Below are 19,772 nucleotides of genomic sequence, written 5' to 3'. Positions count from 1 at the left end.
GGAATATGGCGGGTGAGGGGAATGTAAACATATGCGCAAGAAGCGCTGAAATAATATCCGTAAATGGTAAAAGTTTGCCAGTATATTTTGAGGATTACACAGCAGGGTGGCGACAAAGTTAACAAGTTTGTTGTGAAAGCCATGAAAACAACCCAAAATTCTGCCTGACACAGCACGTTTGATAAGGCGGCCATGTATGGAGGCAGTGAACTAGTAGTAGATTAAAGGTGCTGCAGTTAAAACTATGTTAGTTGGTTCTTGGCATGGAGCTGGCGCTCCGCTGCCAGGCGAGCTTTCGCCAATCCAAGCCCCTGTCTCTAGGCTACTCCCCAAACAGCACTTCTAAGAACCTTTTGTATAAGATCAAGTGTAGTAGCGTTCTTATAAGTTTAGGATATGGCGGGTGAGGGGAATGTAAACAGATGCGCAAGAAGCGCTGAAATAATATCCGTAAATGGTAAAAGTTTGCCAGTGTATTTTGTGGATAACACAGCAGGGTGGCGACAAAGTTAACAACTTTGATGTGGAATCCATGAAAACAACCCAAATTTCGGCCTGACACACCTCGTTTGATAAAGGGACGATGTATGGAGGCAGCTATATGGACGACTTTTGGAGGTAGCAATGGAGACAACGTGTGGAGGCTGCTATGGAGACAATTCAATTTGGATAGTGCCTGTATGTGGCAGTCCAAAAAAGTTTTCAAACCAGAGGAGCAGGTAGGTGGCCCTCCAGAAAAATGGAATAGATTGAGTGCCTGTATGTGGCAGTCCAAAAAAGTTTTCAAACCAGAGGAGCAGGTAGGTGGCCCTCCAGAAAAATGGAATAGATTGAGTGCCTGTATGTGGCAGTCCAAAAAAGTTTTCAAACCAGAGGAGCACGTAGGTGGCCCTCCAGAAAAATGGAATAGATTGAGTGCCTGTATGTGGCAGTCCAAAAAAGTTTTCAAACCAGAGGAGCAGGTAGGTGGCCCTCCAGAAAAATGGAATAGATTGAGTGCCTGTATGTGGCAGTCCAAAAAAGTTTTCAAACCAGAGGAGCAGGCAGGTGGCCCTCCAGAAAAATGGAATAGATTGAGTGCCTGTATGTGGCAGTCCAAAAAAGTTTTCAAACCAGAGGAGCAGGTAGGTGGCCCTCCAGAAAAATTGAATAGATTGAGTGCCTGTATGTGGCAGTCCAAAAAAGTTTTCAAACCAGAGGAGCAGGTAGGTGGCCCTCCAGAAAAATTTAATAGATTGAGTGCCTGTATGTGGCACTCCCAAAAATTGTTTAAAACAGAGGACCGGGTCGGTGGCCCTCCATAAAAATTAAATGCATAAAGTACTATAGCTAGAGCCAGTGGGCCCTGTCAAAAAATAGCCAGTTTCCTCTGCTTTACTGTACAAAGAGGAGGAGAAGGAGGAAAATGAGGAGGAGGAGGAGTGGATAAATTATTCAGGTTGAGCTTCCTTCACCTGGTGGAGATTGGAAATTATGAGAAATCCAGGCTTTATTCACTCTTGATAAGCGTCAGCCTGTCAGCGCTGTCAGTCGACAGGCGTGTACGCTTATCGGTGATGATGCCACCAGCTGCACTGAAAACCCGCTCGGACAAGACGCTAGCGGCAGGGCAGGCAAGAACCTCCAAGGCGTACAGTGCCAGTTCGTGCCACATGTCCAGCTTTGAAACCCAGTAGTTGTAGGGAGCTGTGTGATCATTTAGGACGATGGTATGGTCAGCTACGTACTCCCTCACCATCTTTCTGTAAAGATCAGCCCTACTCTGCCGAGACTGGGGACAGGTGACAGTGTCTTGCTGGGGTGACATAAAGCTGGCAAAAGCCTTGTAAAGCGTACCCTTGCCAGTGCTGGACAAGCTGCCTGCTCGCCTACTCTCCCTCGCTACTTGTCCCGCAGAACTACGCACTCTGCCGCTAGCGCTGTCAGAAGGGAAATACTGTTTCAGCTTGTGCACCAGGGCCTGCTGGTATTCATGCATTCTCACACTCCTTTCCTCTCCAGGGATGAGAGTGGAAAGATTTTGCTTGTACCGTGGGTCCAGGAGAGTGAACACCCAGTAATCGGTGCTGGAATAAATTCTTTGAACGCGAGGGTCACGGGATAGGCAGCCTAGCATGAAATCTGCCATATGCGCCAGAGTACCAACGCGTAAGAATTCACTCCCCTCACTGGCCTGACTGTCCATTTCCTCCTCCTCCAACTCCTCCAACTCCTCTTCTTCTGCCCATACACGCTCAACAGTGAAGGACTCAACAATGGTCCCCTCTTGTGTCTCGCCAACATTCTCCTCCTCTTCCTCCTCATCCTCCTCCACCTCCACCTCCTCCGATATGCGCTGAGAAACAGACCTAAGGGTGCTTTGGCTATCAACAAGGGAATCTTCTTCCCCCGTCTCTTGTGAGGAGCGCAAAGCTTCCGACTTCATGCTGACCAGAGAGTTTTTCAACAGGCCAAGCAGCGGGATGGTGAGGCTGATGATGGCGGCATCGCCACTGACCATCTGTGTTGACTCCTCAAAGTTACTCAGCACCTGACAGATATCAGACATCCACGTCCACTCCTCATTGTAGACTTGAGGAAGCTGACTGACCTGACTACCAGTTCTGGTGGAAGTTGACATCTGGCAGTCTACAATCGCTCGGCGCTGCTGGTAAACTCTGGATAACATGGTCAGTGTTGAATTCCACCTCGTGGGCACGTCGCACAACAGTCGGTGAGCAGGCAGTTGGAGGCGGCGCTGCGCTGCCCTGAGAGTGGCAGCATCTGTGCTGGACTTCCTGAAATGCGCACAGATGCGGCGCACCTTCGCGAGCAAATTAGACAGATTGGGGTATGTCTTGAGGAAACGCTGAACTATCAGATTTAACACATGGGCCAGGCATGGCACATGTGTCAGTCTGCCGAGTTGCAGAGCCGCCACCAGGTTACGGCCGTTGTCACACACAACCATGCCTGGCTTCAGGTTCAGCGGTGCCAGCCACAGATCAGTCTGCGCCGTGATGCCCTGTAATAGTTCTTGGGCGGTGTGCCTTTTATCGCCTAGGCTCAGCAGTTTGAGCACCGCCTGCTGTCGCTTAGCGACGGCACCGCTGCTGTGCCTAGAGCTACCGACTGATGGCGCCATGCCCACGGATGGTAGTTCGGAGGAGGAGGTGGAGGAGGGGTGGGAGGAGGAGGAGGCATAGTAGGCCTGAAACACCTGGACCGAGGTAGGCCCCGCAATCCTCGGCGTCGGCAGTATATGACCAGCCGCAGGGTCAGACTAGGTCCCAGCCTCCACCAAGTTAACCCAATGTGCCGTCAGCGATATATAGTGGCCCTGCCCGGCAGCACTCGTCCACGTGTCCGTGGTCAGGTGGACCTTGTCAGAAACGGCGTTGGTCAGGGCACGGATTATGTTGTCTGACACGTGCTGGTGCAGGGCTGGGACGGCACATCGGGAAAAGTAGTGGCGGCTGGGGACCGAATACCGAGGGGCGGCCGCCGCCATGAGGCTGCGAAAGGCCTCGGTCTCTACTAGCCTATAGGGCAGCATCTCCAGGCTTAGCAATCTGGAGATGTGCACATTAAGGGCTTGGGCGTGCGGGTGGGTTGCACTATATTTGCGTTTCCGCTCCAGCGTCTGGGGTATGGAGAGCTGAACGCTGGTGGATGCTGTGGAGGATCGTGGAGGCGACGATGGGGTTTTTGTGGCAGGGTCCTGGGCAGGGGGCTGACTATCAGCTGACACAGGGGAAGGAGCAGTGGTGTGCACGGCCGGAGGTGAACGCGCTTGTTGCCACTGAGTGGGGTGTTTAGCATTCATATGCCTGCGCATACTGGTGGTAGTTAAGCTAGTAGTGGTGGAACCCCTGCTGATCCTGGTTTGGCAAATGTGGCACACCACAGTCCGTCGGTCATCCGGTGTTTCCTTAAAGAACCTCCAGACTTCTGAAAATCTAGCCCTCGCCGCAGGAGCCCTCGCCACGGGAGCTTCACTAGTTGACACATTTGGCGCTGATGCACCAGGTCTGGCCCTGCCTCTCCGTCTGGCCCCACCACTGCCTCTTCCAACCTGTTCTGGTCGAGGACTCTCCTCCGTCTCAGAAGCACTGTGTTCACCCGGCCTCTCAACCCAGCTTGGGTCTGTCACCTCATCATCCTCCGATCCCTCAGTCTGCCCCCCCCTCGGACTTCCTGCCCTGACAACAACTTCCCCACTGTCTGACAACCGTGTCTCCTCATCGTCGGACACCTCTTTACACACTTCTTCCAGTACGTCAACAAGGTCATCATCACCCACAGACTGCGACTGGTGGAAAACCTGGGCATCGGAAAATTGCTCATCAGCAACCGGACAAGTGGTTTGTGACTGTAGGAAGGGTCCAGAAAACAGTTCCTCAGAGTATGCCGGTTCAAATGGCAAATTTTGCTGGGAGGGGGCAGACTGGGGGGGAGGAGGCTGAGGTGCAGGAGCTGGAGGAGTGCCGATTTCGGTGACATGGGTGGACTGCGTGGAAGACTGACTGGTGGACAAATTGCTCGAAGCATTGTCGGCAATCCACGACATCACCTGTTCGCACTGTTCTGGCCTCAACAGTGCTCTACCACGAGTCCCAGTAACTTCAGACATGAACCTAGGGAGTGTAGCTCTGTGGCGTTCCCCTGCTCCCTCATAAGCAGGTGGTGTCTCATTCCGCCCAGGACCACGGCCTCTGACCCCTGCAGTAGTTGGACGCCCACGTCCCCGCCCTCGTCCTCTACCCCTAGCCCTCGGGTTAAACATTTTGAAAATGAGAGTTATAACTTTAATTTTTTTTTTAACTTTTTTTTGTGTGTTTTTTAGTTTTTAAAACCAAACGATGCTATCCTATTGCTATGGCTATTTTCTAGCCAAGTATGAAAGCACACTGCTATGCCAGATGAGATGACACTGAGTTATGAAAAAAATAAACGTAAAATAAAAAAGGAAATGGCAGACTGTGCCTAATTGAAATCCAACCCCGGGCCCTAATAAATTTTCCCACTCCGGTCTTTGCGATGGATATGTGCGTCACTAAGCGCAAAACACAGCGGTCGCAAGTCTCACTCCAAATTGCTCCCAATTTGCTAGTAGATGCACTGCAGCAACTACAGCCACCAGCAGATCAACCAGAAATCAAATATATATAACGCTACTGTAGGCGTAAGTAAGCCGTTTGGATTCTCCTATGGCTATTTTCTAGCCAAGTATTAAAGCACACTACTATGCCAGATGAGATGACGCTGAGTTATGAAAAAAATAAACGTAAAATAAAAAAGGAAATGGCAGACTGTGCCTAATTGAAATCCAACCCCGGGCCCTAATAAATTTTCCCACTTCGGTCTTTGCGATGGATATGTGCGTCACTAAGCGCAAAACACAGCGGTCGCAAGTCTCACTCCAAATTGCTCCCAATTTGCTAGTAGATGCACTGCAGCAACTACAGCCACCAGCAGATCAACCAGAAATCAAATATATATAACGCTACTGTAGGCGTAAGTAAGCCGTTTGGATTCTCCTATGGCTATTTTCTAGCCAAGTATTAAAGCACACTACTATGCCAGATGAGATGACGCTGAGTTATGAAAAAAATAAACGTAAAATAAAAAAGGAAATGGCAGACTGTGCCTAATTGAAATACAACCCCGGGCCCTAATAAATTTTCCCACTTCGGTCTTTGCGATGGATATGTGCGTCACTAAGCGCAAAACACAGCGGTCGCAAGTCTCACTCCAAATTGCTCCCAATTTGCTAGTAGATGCACTGCAGCAACTACAGCCACCAGCAGATCAACCAGAAATCAAATATATATAACGCTACTGTAGGCGTAAGTAAGCCGTTTGGATTCTCCTATGGCTATTTTCTAGCCAAGTATTAAAGCACACTACTATGCCAGATGAGATGACGCTGAGTTATGAAAAAAAAAAACGTAAAATAAAAAAGGAAATGGCAGACTGTGCCTAATTGAAATACAACCCCGGGCCCTAATAAATTTTCCCACTTCGGTCTTTGCGATGGATATGTGCGTCACTAAGCGCAAAACACAGCGGTCGCAAGTCTCACTCCAAATTGCTCCCAATTTGCTAGTAGATGCACTGCAGCAACTACAGCCACCAGCAGATCAACCAGAAATCAAATATATATAACGCTACTGTAGGCGTAAGTAAGCCGTTTGGATTCTCCTATGGCTATTTTCTAGCCAAGTATTAAAGCACACTACTATGCAAGATGAGATGACACTGAGTTATTAAAAAAATAAACGTAAAATAAAAAGAAACTGGCAGACTGTGCCTAATTGAAATCAAACCCCTAATAAATTTTCCCACTTTGGTGTTTGAGGTGGATATGTGTGTCACTAAGAGCTAAACACAACGGTAGCAAGTCCCCCTGCTAATTCCTCACAATATGGTACTAGCTGCACTACTAGTGCCAGCAAGCCCAGCCACAAGCAAACAAAAAAAAAAAAGTATAACGTTATTGTAGCCCTAAGAAGGGCTGTTGGGTTGTTGTAGAATCACTCCTGCCTAACAGTAAGCTAATAGAACACCCTAACGCTTTCCCTGACCAGCAGCAGCTCTCTCCCTAGCGGCATCCAGACAGAGAATGATCCGAGCAGCGCGGGCAGCGGCTAGTCTATCCCAGGGTCACCTGATCTGGCCAGCCAACCACTGCTATCTACGTGTAAGGGTACCACGTCATGCTGGGTGGAGTGCAGAGTCTCCTGGCTTGTGATTGGCTCTGTTTCTGGCCGCCAAAAAGCAAAACGGCGGGAGCTGCCATTTTCTCGAGCGGGCGAAATACTCGTCCGAGCAACGAGCAGTTACGAGTACGCTAATGCTCGATCGAGCATCAAGTTCGGACGAGTATGTTCGCTCATCTCTAATTGTGACCTTCATTTATGATACTTCCCTACCACCACAGATACCAATCCCCTGTCAGCCCCATTGAAGTAAATAACACCCCAGGGGTCGCCCACCAACTTATATGTATCCACTAAGCGGTGGAATATGGATGGGGTATGTGGTGGAAAAAGCCCTTTCAGTTTTTTTTTTTACAAAATAGAAAGTAAAAACACAAAAAACACTTCTTATAATCAGCACATTTATTGGCAGTGAAATATAAATCTAAGGACTCTTTGTGCCAACATCTGGAGATCAGGAAATGGTCAGGAAAAAGGACATTGATGGAAAGAGACATTGATATAACCATAAATGAGTAAAGATGAAGTAGATCAATATCACATAGTCTATCTCTCAGAGCATTATAAGTAATACCAGGCCGTATACAGCAGTGGTAGTGATGACATCACGCTAGAACCTGGGTAAATGGAGAAAGATTCTATTGCTATGGTAACCAGTACACACATCCTCCATCTTTCTTTTGGAGTAAACTTTTTTTTGCAATTTCTTCACGTAAAGTTTATAATTTTAAACTGTTATCAGCAAGAAGAGTGTAAGAATGAGTCTGGGGGGTGACATATTTTAACTAGTGCACAGTAGATACAGGGTTTAGATCTTCCCCTCACCCTCCCAGACACCTCAATGTCACCCTAATTACAGATTTAGGACCTCAGTATAACCAGGAATGGGTGGGGGGGACATCAGGACCTGGATATGATGTCACCATGTTTTATAATATGTGCTCTAGGGACATGGGTCTGGGGGGTACATCTTCTTCCTGCTCCTCTGGACACACATTGCTATCAATAATGTCCCAAACGTAGAACAGATACCAAAAAATGAGAGCAGATATTCCCCAGGATCCGTGTCGGACTATCCCACCAGAGGATCGGAGGCTCCAACCTTATACTGGATTACAAAGATACAGCAGAAGATAACTAAATTTGGAAGCTGGAAGGGTCTTTTTTTTAGTTGAATGTGAAGAGGGTCCTCCAGAATAATGTTATCTGGTGGGCCCAAGGAGCCCCAGTACGATTCCCCTTATCTACATTATAATCCAACCGTCTATTTCCTGATGTCTAAATTTCATCACTAACAATAATCCTGATATCCGTCAGTAAATAAAGTCTATTTACAAAAAATCTTTCCATCATTCGTCAGTAAAACAGCAACAAAATCTCCTCTTCACTCACTGCTCCTCTACTATACAACCCTCAGAGAATTATGGGTACAGAGCGGGAGTTATATAGCAGTGATGACATCCCAGCGGGTATGACATCATTTTTAGAACTCAGTTGAATTGGGAGGATTCTGATTCCATGGCAACCCAGTACAGGGAGCGGCCATCTTGTATAGTAAATGATGGAGACATGATAAATGTATATTAAATATGGCAAATTTAACCCTTTTGACTCTCTTCTATTCCGGGAGTTACTCATATATCAGTATATCAACTTCTGATAGGACATTCAAAAATATTTCTGTCTAAACCCAAAGACATTTGTATAATAGTCCAAATTAGCCCAACATATGCCTAAACTATGTCCCATTGTTATACATAAGGGAGTTATAGATGAGCTGTTGGTAGTAAAGTAGTGTTACCCATATTAACCAATCATAGCGCTATTTTCATTTTATTAGCTGCCTTGGATGAATGAAAGCTGAGCTGTGATTGGCTGCTACAGTTATATTACATGGCTATATAGATAGATATCACCGGGACACTCTATGTATAGTAAGATCTCAGCTTCACATTCACCAGCTCTGACAAGGAGAGACATCCACGAACATGGGAAAAAATTCAGTTATAAAATGTGCTAAATTTTGATAACTGAATTGTTGATTTGTTCCAAAAAAATTGGCGCCATTTTACTATAAAATAAATTCTTCTGATCTTTTTTTTTTTCGTTAAAATCGTTTTTATTGACCATTTTTCAATTAACATAACAAGAAAGTGCTGTTAAATACATAATATTGGTATCAAGCTGCACTTAGTTCTAAGTGAATATATAATTAACAACAATAATATTGAAGCTTAAGACATTATTATTCACTAGGTAGCACGCCAGGCTATATATGTAGACATAAAAGTTTTAGTCAATATCTTTATGCTTAGTTTAGGTGTCATTGATGTTAATTTGTTGCAGTTGTCACCAACTGAGTTAACATGGCAGTATAACATTAAGAAAACATTAAACTATCATAACAATAAAACTGAGGCTCATAAAGGTAAGTTACGATTACAATCTTTTGTTTAGCATAAGGTAAGGTTATATAGAGTACGGTGTTTCCCATAGTTGTGATTTTACTCTACTCATGGTGTAGTTGCCTCTCCCGTGGGTAAGTATCACCAGTTGGTTGGTCTAAGCCTGCGTGGCTCTAATTTTAAGCCATGGAGCCCAAATTTCCTCAATAGGTTGATGGTGGAGATATGAGGTATTCACACTTGCAATAAATTCTGTGAAGGGTGGACATGTAGGGGATTTCCAGTGTTTTGCTATTGTAATCCTAGCAATAGCTAATATTTTTCAGCTCAGCATTCTTTCTTTCCAGGGGAGAATGTGAAGGTCTAGGCCTAGTAGTGCCGTAGCTGGATTATTGTCTATTGGGTATCTCAATTTTGTGCGAAGAATCTCATATATTCTAGTCCAATACGGTTTAAGTATTGGGCATTCCCAGAAGGTATGTAAAATTGTGCCTTTGGTCCCACAATTCCTCCAACACATTGGTGATGTGTTTGGGTATGCTTGATGTATTCGGTCAGTGGTGTAGTACCATCTCATCATAAGTTTTATAGCGTTTTCTATGTGCGTTGTACATTTAAGAGCTTTGTGGAATGTATTAATTGCTTTTTCCCATTCCGCTATGGATATATTGCGTCCTAAGTCTCTTTCCCATAATCTATATGTGTAGCTATTGTGAAATTTCAAGTGAGAGGGTAAATGTGCATATAAAACTTGTAAACCCCTTGTGGGCTGATGTACTAGGGCTGATAGACGGGGGTCATGATTTGGGGCGTTTCTCCGGTTTTGTTAAGGAAGTGTTTGACTCTAAGGTTTGTAAACAATGCCTTATTAGGAAGTGCATATTGTTTTTGTAATTCATGAAAGGATTTGATTCCATAATTTCCTTGTAGCTGTTTGACTGTTTGAACTCCTGCTTTTTTCCAATCCTGCATGTTGAGATCGGGTAGAGCGTATTCTATTGTCTCAACTGACATGTTGGAAAGTTGTAGTCTGCTAGGTTGGGCTGATGTTTCTTTATTCATTTGGAGCCATGTGTCTAGGATATTCCGGGTTTGGGGGAGTAATGATTTAACTTGCGGCAGATTCCATAAGGATGCGTTTACAATAACACAAATGTGGAAAAGGGTATGGTATTAAGACTGCAGTATTTTATAGCCAACACACCCAAAAAGCCATATAATGCAAACAAAGAAAAAAGCCGGTGTGTATAGGCTGAAACAAGTATAAATTTTATTATGCAACAAATTCTAAGCACACCAAAAAAGTTCAAAATAAACGACATAAGATGAGACGTGACAAGCAGGACTTTGACAATCAGAAGGCATACCGTTGGAACCATCAGGGCAACCAGAGACGGTTCTTCAGACGTACCCCTAGAGGCCCAACAGCGCAGGAACACTCCTCCAGCGAGGATTTTTTATCCTCCGGAACCAGCGATATGGAAAGCCATTCAGGGGAGGATACAGTAGGGGCTATAAGGCCCAGAAAGAGAGGTCCCCAAAACAGGGTCAAGTCCCCCTCTTACAAGCGGGGAAAACAACGGGGCAAATAAACCAAGACAACATCGACAGGGATACAGAGGCCAACTGTCTGCAGGTCATTAATTTATCCTCATATAACCTGACGAGTGCAGAATTGTCAGTACTCAAGAGAGGACTCACCTTTTCACCCATGCAATGCTTAGACAAATTTGAACTAACGAAAGACATTTTCCTTTTCTGCAGACAATTGGCGTTCAAAACCCTGTACCAACAGCCCAACTTGATAGACTCAGTACCGGAAGAGGACCAACAAACACTGAGGGATCTTTTGGATTTACTAAACGAAAATGCGGCCTTGGAAACCACAGGTAGGACACCATGCCCCCTACGAGTACCTTCACAATTGACACCCAACTTAGGCCTAATACCTGCTCTACAACTTTTTTACAATCAAGTAACGGAAGAAATAGCAAAATTACCATCTAACCGTTTTGCACAGAATAACTTGACTAAGGAGGAGAAGGTGGCGATTAGAAATCTCAGTTCCAATTCGGAATTTTTGATCAAAGAGGCGGATAAAGGGGGGAACGTGGTACTCTGGTCTCGGGAATTGTATCTACAAGAGGCCAGACGACAAGTAAGTAATCGTACCTACTATTTACCCCTCCCCTCGGATCCGACCGAAGTATTCAAAAGAAAATTGGACCACCTCCTCTCCTCGGCACATAACTATGGCATAATATCGAATAAGGAATTGAAATTCCTATTAGTTGAATCACCAGTTGTGCCCACTTTTTACATGCTTCCCAAAGTCCACAAATCCCTGACCTGCCCTCCTGGGAGGCCCATAGTGTCGGGGATCGGTGGACTTTGTGAGAAGGCATGCATGTACATTGATTTCTTCCTGCAACCACTTGTGCTGAATTTGGAATCCTATATTCGGGATTCCACTGACCTTATTCAAAAAACCAAAAATCTTGTCCTACCTCCGAATGTGTGGCTGGTAACTCTTGATGTTGAAGCCCTGTATACCAACATAGCATATGAGGATGGGCTCAATGCTGTACTAACATTCCTGGATACATGCTCAACGGGTGATCGACGACATGATTCTTTCCTAACTGAACTCCTGGACTTTGTGTTAAGACAAAGCTATTTTGTCTTCGATGGGGTTTTTTACAGACAGGTCTCTGGAACGGCGATGGGTGCGCGGTGTGCGCCCTCCTACGCCAATCTATTTTTGGGTTGGTGGGAGGGCGCACGCGTGTACCCGTCGCCGCTCTTTGGCAAACACGTCTTGGGGTGGTTCCGCTTCATAGACGATGTTTTGATGATTTGGGACGGACCACTAGAGACCTGTAAACTGTTTATAACACAACTGAATGACAACCCCTTTAACATTATTCTTACCCATAATTTCTCACAGGATTCAGTGGAATTTCTTGACTTGAGAATCTGTGCTCGGGATCGACATTTGTCTACTGACCTATACCGGAAAAGCACAGCAACGAACAGCCTTCTACACTACTCCAGCTTTCACCCTGGCCACCTTAAGAAAGGCATTCCTACTGGTCAATTCATCAGAGTCAGGAGGAACTGTTCTTTGATGGAGGACTTTCGCAGGAATGCCCAGGACTTAACCCAACGCTTCAAGGAAAGGGGATACCCCAAGAAGACCATCTCGAGTGCCTACAGACGAGCACGTGACACTCAGAGGGACAGCCTCTTAGAACCAAAAAAGCAGGGATCTGAGTTTAAGGGTGGTATTATTACCCCCTTCAATAACCAATGGAAGGAAGTTCGGGAGATATTAAACAAGAATTGGAACATCTTGTTAGCGGAACCAAAATTAAAACATCTAATCGATAACAAACCACGACTCATCGCAAAAAAGTCAAGGAATCTCAAGGACAGACTTACCTCCACTCACTATCGGAGACCCAAAAATTCCTTGGGCAGAGGATACAGACTCACAGGATCTTATCCATGTGGGGATTGTTCCATCTGCCCACTAATGAAGACATCCAGCGAGATTGGGGATTCACTGGGCCAAAAAATGTTCACCCTGCGGGAATACATTAACTGTAAATCAAGAAATGTTATTTATGCTCTCATCTGCCCCTGCCAAAAAATTTACGTCGGCCAGACAACACAGGAGTTGAGGAAGAGGACACAGCAGCATCTCTCGAGCATCATTCATGCCAATACACATTTCAACCAGGGCAAAACCTTATCTACAGTGGCTAATCATTTTCGGCACAAACATGCAGGTAAGACCCGGGGCATCAAGGTAGTAGGTCTGGATATTGTAAAATCCACCATCAGGGGTGGCAGCCTCACACCGGAGCTACTGAGGCGGGAGGCCCGCTGGATCTATAAGCTAGGGAGTTTGGCCCCCAGTGGAATTAATGAGGACCTTCTTTTTTCAGGTTTCTATAGAACACGGTAGTTGGCGCATGTATCCCATGACTTATGCGACCTTCCGAATTAAGCCTTGTAGGTAAGTAATCCAGGTGGTTGCAGTTTTATATGAATAATTCTAATACCCCATATTTTTTCTTTATTCCAATAAACTCACTCCCTTCCCCCCCCCCTTTTTTTTTTTTTTTGACTCCCACTTCTGGGCACCACCATGCCCCTTGTAGTTTTGGGACCCTTCCGGCCCCCTTACACATTCTATCATCACTTCATTCTTCCACACTTGGGGATCAACTATCTTGTGTGTCTTCCTTGATTGGTCCCCCTTTCAGTTTGGGAATCTCACATAGATTTCATTTACTTCTATTTTCCCTTTTACACCTCACTCTCACACACACACATCCTTTCTTTTACTTTTTTCTTCCCCTACTCTTATCTGTTTCTCTGCAACCCCTGCTTTTCTTGGTCTTCCCCAACAGCTACCCACTGATAGAGCATAATGTGCACATACATGGGACTCATCCCCATCCAGACTATGTGCCTAAATTGGCCGTTCCCTCTCCCCTTCTCTCGTGAATTCTCCCTCTTTTTGTAATGTTCTTCTTAACTTTTAGTGACTTGGGACATCGAACGATTGCCTCCTTGCCTTCCTTTTCTCTGATGTGTCTGATACAAACCTTTGAGCCCACAACTCCTCGCCAATTGTTGAACCACCTGACCAGAACCATTGGATACCTTCACGGTTCCCGGATGCCTTGGGCCCCTTCTGGATCCACCTTCATGGGGACAGCCCCCTGGACCACATCTATTTACTCAACCTCCTCTTCTTGGATGAATTATGTATATTAGACATTTTCGTCTATGTGATCTTGCATATCAATTGGATGCTACACCTCACTCTTTATTTCAAAATATTTTTGTGATTATAGCATCTTTATATGGAGCCTTCCTCTCCTTTTTTTAGCCCTGGGGTTTTATTGTCGCCCTCACCAAGACCCAGTCCTGAGGTACTAAAACACATTGACATTTTGCATCAGGACGCATTGCCATCTTGCATCTGGACGTAGGCGTTTAGTCCTATCGAATAAAACTAGTAAGCACCCTAATACTGTACCTCACGTTTTTTGCAGTCGACATCAGTATGATTGCAATCATATACATTTTTTGTTGTTTTTCATCTTTTCTTTTTGGCACTAACAATTACTTAACCTAGCTGAAATTGCGCTTAACGTATTATTCTTTTCTTATCTTTCTGTTCTTTATGTACTTGCCGGCCGGCATTACCTTATTGCGCAAGCGCACTTTCTTTGTCGCTCGTTCCTCGTCCGACTGCTTACTGCGCATGCGCTAACTTGGTAATCGGATTGAGCATGCGCGAGTTCTGTTTATTCTCGCGAGAACCCGCAGCATCACGCACTGCAATGCTGCTTAACCCTCTTTCACAGGTGTGTGTTTTCACCAGGGATGCTGGCGATTGGATGTGGGTGAATACCCAGGGCTTTAAAAGGTAGGCTCCATGGATACAGAGGCACTGACCCCTGAGGAAGTCGCATGACTGCGACGTAACGCGTGGGGTGCTTCTGGCCTCAGGTCCCGGACCACTTTGTCCCATCAGATACCTCCCTTACCTGATGCCATTGTAGCTGCTGGACCTTGCCCTGCTCCCACCTTCACCTCTTATGACGACCTCCCCCTTTGGGGACTTCCATAGGACTACATGGGTATTGGTATAGGGTGTTTGGCATGCACATTGTATCATGTACTGACTTTATGTATAGGGGACTAGTGTCTGTTTATCGATTGACCTGTGGCCTGATGTGGATCTCTTTTACTCATATTGATCCACATGTTTTTGTGTACTTGTACACTTTTTTAAATGTTTTTAAGATTTGAGGTGTGATATCCTCTTTTTTGGTGTGCTTAGAATTTGTTGCATAATAAAATTTATACTTGTTTCAGCCTATACACACCGGCTTTTTTCTTTGTTTGCATTATAAGGATGCGTTTAGTAACGTATCTATTTTGTTACCAGCTGCCATTGTCTCTTCTATTTGCATCCAAGGGGATGGTGTTTTAGCTCTAAGCCATTGTGTTGCTTGTTGGAGTATTGTAGCGTTATAATAACTTCTAATATCAGGCACTCCTAGACCTCCTACTAGTTTGTGTTTAGATAAAATTTTATGTGTCATGCGTGGCTTATTTCCTTTCCATATATATGCTGACATGATATTGTGGGCTCTGGTGAAAAACTTCCCCGGGAGGGCCATGGGCAAGGTGCAAAACAGATACAATAGTCTAGGCAGTTATAGCATCTTATAAGATGCAACTCTACCCAGCCAAGATACTTCTTTATTAAGCATCATCTTCGTTTCTTTTTCGAGCAAGGTTAATAGGTTTTCAACATTTTCTGAGTAGAGTTTGGAAGATGGGTAAGTGACATGTATTCCTAAGTATTGAATGTTGTTGGATCTCCAGTCAAAAGGGTATTTTTTTTGTAAAAAGAATAGTGATTCGGAGTCTACAAATAAAGGGAGGGCTTGGGTTTTTGTGGTATTAAGTTTGTAGTATGAGATATTTCCAAAGGTCTGTATCATCGTCATTACTGATTCTAGTGAGATTTCGGGATTTGTGAGCGACAGGATAATGTCGTCTGCGTAGAGTAAAATGACATGTTTTGTGTCACCCACGTACACTTCTTGTATCAGAGGGGAGTGTTGAATGGCGTGCGCAAGGGGCTCTAGAGATAATTCAAATATTAGTGGGGACAGGGGACATCCCTGACGGGTGCCATTGATTATGTCAGAAGAATCTGAGAGGACACCATTAGTGTAGACTCTTGCTGATGGGGCTGAGTATAGATTACCAATTGCTGTCATGAATGTTCCTCCAAAACCCATGCGTGATAGGGCCGCGAAGGCGTAAGACCAATGTATGCGGTCAAACGCCTTCTCAGCATCTAAGGCCAGCAGTACGGAGGGTAATCTCTTATACTCCAAGTAATTAACTAGGTCAACAATTTTTCTGGTGTTGTCTGAGGCTTGTCTATTTTTAATAAAGCCGGTTTGGTTGTCACTTATTAATCCAGGGAGGAGGTTCATAAGGCATGAAGCTACGATTTTTGCATAAATTTTTGTATCTATATTCAATAAGGAAATTGGTCTAAAGTTTTGAGGGCAATCGGGGGATTTCCCAGGCTTTGGGATAGTCACAATTAAGGCTTCCTGATTTTCTTTTGGGAAAGAGCCGGAAGCTATCATTTTATTGAAGGCTGTGGTCATATGTTGGGCTAATATCTCGACATGAATTTTATAGTATTCCCCAATAATTCCATCTGGGCCTGGGGCTTTACGGGATGGGTTCTCCTTTATAGCTTGTGTAACTTCTTCTAAAGAAATTGGCTGATTTAATTGTTCTAGTTGAGGTTCAGATATGGGTCTAAGTTGAAGTTTGTTTAGGAAATCATCAATCTCTTGTTGGGATGGTTGGTAGGTGAAAGGGTCGTTGCGTAAATTATAAAGTGACTCATAATATTCTTTAAATCTATTTACAATGTCCCCTGGGGTCAATAGTTTACTTTTCCTATTGGCTGTGTACATGTATGGTATTTTTGCTTTAAGCTGTCTGCTTTTGAATTTATTAGTTAATAATTTACCTGCTTTATTTCCTTGTGCATAGTATATAGCTCCTGATTTTTGTAGACGTTTGTCGTATACATGCATTAGGAGTAGGCGTAGCTGTTCTCTTTTATTTAAAAGTTCTGTTGCTGTATTCAAAGATGGGTTGTTTTTATTAATTAATTCTAAGCGTTGGATTTCTTTCATAATGATCTCTGTGTCTCGAGCTCTGCGTGCCTTGTCCTGGATTCCCAATTTGATAAATGTTCCCCTAATGTATATTTTATGAGCATTCCATAATAGGATAGTGTTGGGCACAGATGGGGTATTAAATCTAAAGTATTCTTTTAAATCTCTTTTAAATATCTCTTTATATTGAGGTTGATTGATTAGATACTCATTACATTTCCAAATGAAAGCAGGTGTTTGATCTTGAGTTTCTGAGATAGTTATAGTAATCGGCGCATGGTCAGACCAAGTAATAGTGGATATTGTAGACTCTGTTACTCTATTAATCAGATGTCTACTGACTAGGAAAAGGTCAATTCTGGTATATGAATTGTGTACAGTTGAATGGAATGTATAGTCCCTTTCAGAACCGTGTTGGGCTCTCCATATGTCGTATAGGTCAGTCTTATATATTGCTGGGTTAAGACCCTGTGGTCGTCTAGATGATGTCGATGTGGTGTCTAGGGAGGGGTATGGAGTGATATTAAAATCTCCTCCTAATATTATCTCACCCTTTGAATGCTTTGATATGATGCGCAGTATTTTGCGAAAGAAATGAGTTTGATTTTTGTTAGGTGCATACACATTGACCAGGGTGTATGTTTCATTATTAAGTAGGCACACTAGGAGAATAAACCTCCCCATTGGGTCTTGAAACACCTCAACCTCTTGGAATGCCACAGAGTTTTTGATAGCTATTGCTACACCTCTGCTTTTGGTACAATGGTGGGAGTGATATATGTGGGTAAAGGCTAAGATGTGTAGTCTATGTGCATCTCTTTTTAATAAATGTGTTTCTTGCACATATACAATGTCAGCAGAGGATTCTCGCGAATCTTTCCAGAGTTGTGCCCTTTTGAATGGGCTGTTAAGACCTTTGGTGTTTAATGAAATAAATTTTATACCCATGGCTTCTTTTGAGGTTGAGCTGTTTCAATCTCCCTGCATATAGCATGAATTATAATCTGAGGAGGGAAAACAATAAGCATGACTGGTAGTTTAAAATTACCTACGCTACTAGATTTTGAGCCAAGTAAAATATTAAACAAAAAGAACATGAAAACTTTGGTAGGTGTGAAATTGTTATGCACACAAACCCTAACAATGCAGCATATAAGCTGCTCTGATTGGGGTGTATTATAAGTTCGGTTCAGAAACGTTACCGGTCCAATGATAATAAAGGATATAACCAGGTACTGGTTCCACACTTAGTTTCAAGTGTGTCTCTTATTCTTGGACCCGACTTTATGGCATTCATCTTCTATGTTGGATGGAGGGGATTTGGGTTTGTTTGGTATCTCCACATCTGGTAATCCCCATCTTTTAAGTAGTTTTGCTCCTTCTTTTGCTGTTCTTGTTAAGGTAAACCTGCTGATAGATCAAATCCTGTCATTTCTACTTGTTCTATTTCCCTAAAATCATTGTAACAGAGACTTCATTATAAGATGGCGCCGGCATCGTGATCATAATGAAAACAATTAAGGCTAAAGAATGTCAACAAGACTTCAATCCTGACGTCAATAAGCAACAGCAAGGAAGTTCTCCAATCAAGAGACTGCACGAGCTGGGAATTCTCCACCCCTTCTGCTTCTTCCATAATTTCTATATAGTTTTGTGAAACCAAATAAAGTTCTAGCAGTGCAGATTTGCCATGGCCATGATCGCATGAGTGAGATTTAAATCAGCAAATGTGTCTGAATTAATTTCATACAATGTGCACACATGCTTATTGATTAGAAACACGCAGCCAACGCATACTAAAAGAGGATGTCTTGAATCCTACCCTAACATTCTCACTACAGAGATTGAGCCATTTTTAGAGATTAATAATTTGGTGGGGAATCCCCACTTGTATGCTATTTGATTCCCACTGAGTGCGTTGGTAATATGGGTGAGATTTCGTTTTAGCTTCAACGTTGCCGCAGATAAATCAGAAAAGAGCAAAATGTCCTGAAAGGGTTGGGGTAGGGTTCCCATTTTTCTAGTAGTCATCATCAGTTTGTCTTTGGTAGTATAAAAGTATATACGTGCTAGGACATCTCGGGGAACATCTTCGTTTAGATGTCTGGGACGTGGGAGTCTGTGTGCACGATCAATGGCCATGTCTGCATTTGAGCATTCTGGGAGTAAGGTTTTAATCATTCTCTGTAGGTATGGATTATTAGCTCTGGAATGCCTCTAAATTTAATGTTATTTCAGCGTGACCGATCTTCTAGATCCGCCAGTTTTGCTTGTATCTGAGTAACCTCTTCTTCTAGTGTGTAATGATCGTCTATGAGCTCATTGTGGGATTTCACAACTTCTCCCATTTTGTCTTCCATATGGTGCACTCTATTACCCAGTGAGGTTATCTCTGCTTGCATTGGGGTTAACAATTTATGAAAGTCCTCTTGGAAGGATTTTCTTAGGCCCCCAGCATTGTTTTCATAGTACCCTCTGTAATTACCTTGTCGGATGTAGGATGGGAATCAAAGGCATCTTGGGAGTTAGATAAAGGACTTCCAGCGAGGTAAGTATCATTCCCGGACCCATCTTGGTCGGACATCATTCTGGGACGCTGTTTCGCGGGACTCTGGCCTGTGGAAGATGGTAGCGGTAGCCATTTTATAGGGTCTGCGCTCTCCAGTGCTGCCGTTTCTGGGTCTGTCAGAGTCTCTGCTGTGCTCGATCCAGGCGACATTGCTATCGGTAAGGAGCAGGATTGTTCTTTGTTAGATGGAGCTTGGTCTCCAGTCTCCTCTATATCTTGCTGAGTCCTCACCGACCTCGTGCGCGGGGGCGGTCAGCGCCATCTTGGTTTAGCTCCGGAGCAGAAGTAAGATAAAAGTTCATAATTTTGTGGGTTTTTTGCTCCATTCCCCACTTCTTAGTGTTGCTCTTGGCTT

This window comes from Engystomops pustulosus, chromosome 6 (assembly GCF_040894005.1).
Source record: "Engystomops pustulosus chromosome 6, aEngPut4.maternal, whole genome shotgun sequence".
NCBI classification, from domain to species: domain Eukaryota; kingdom Metazoa; phylum Chordata; class Amphibia; order Anura; family Leptodactylidae; genus Engystomops; species Engystomops pustulosus.
The sequence above is the reverse complement of the archived record's forward strand: the minus strand, read 5'-3'. Positions refer to the sequence as shown.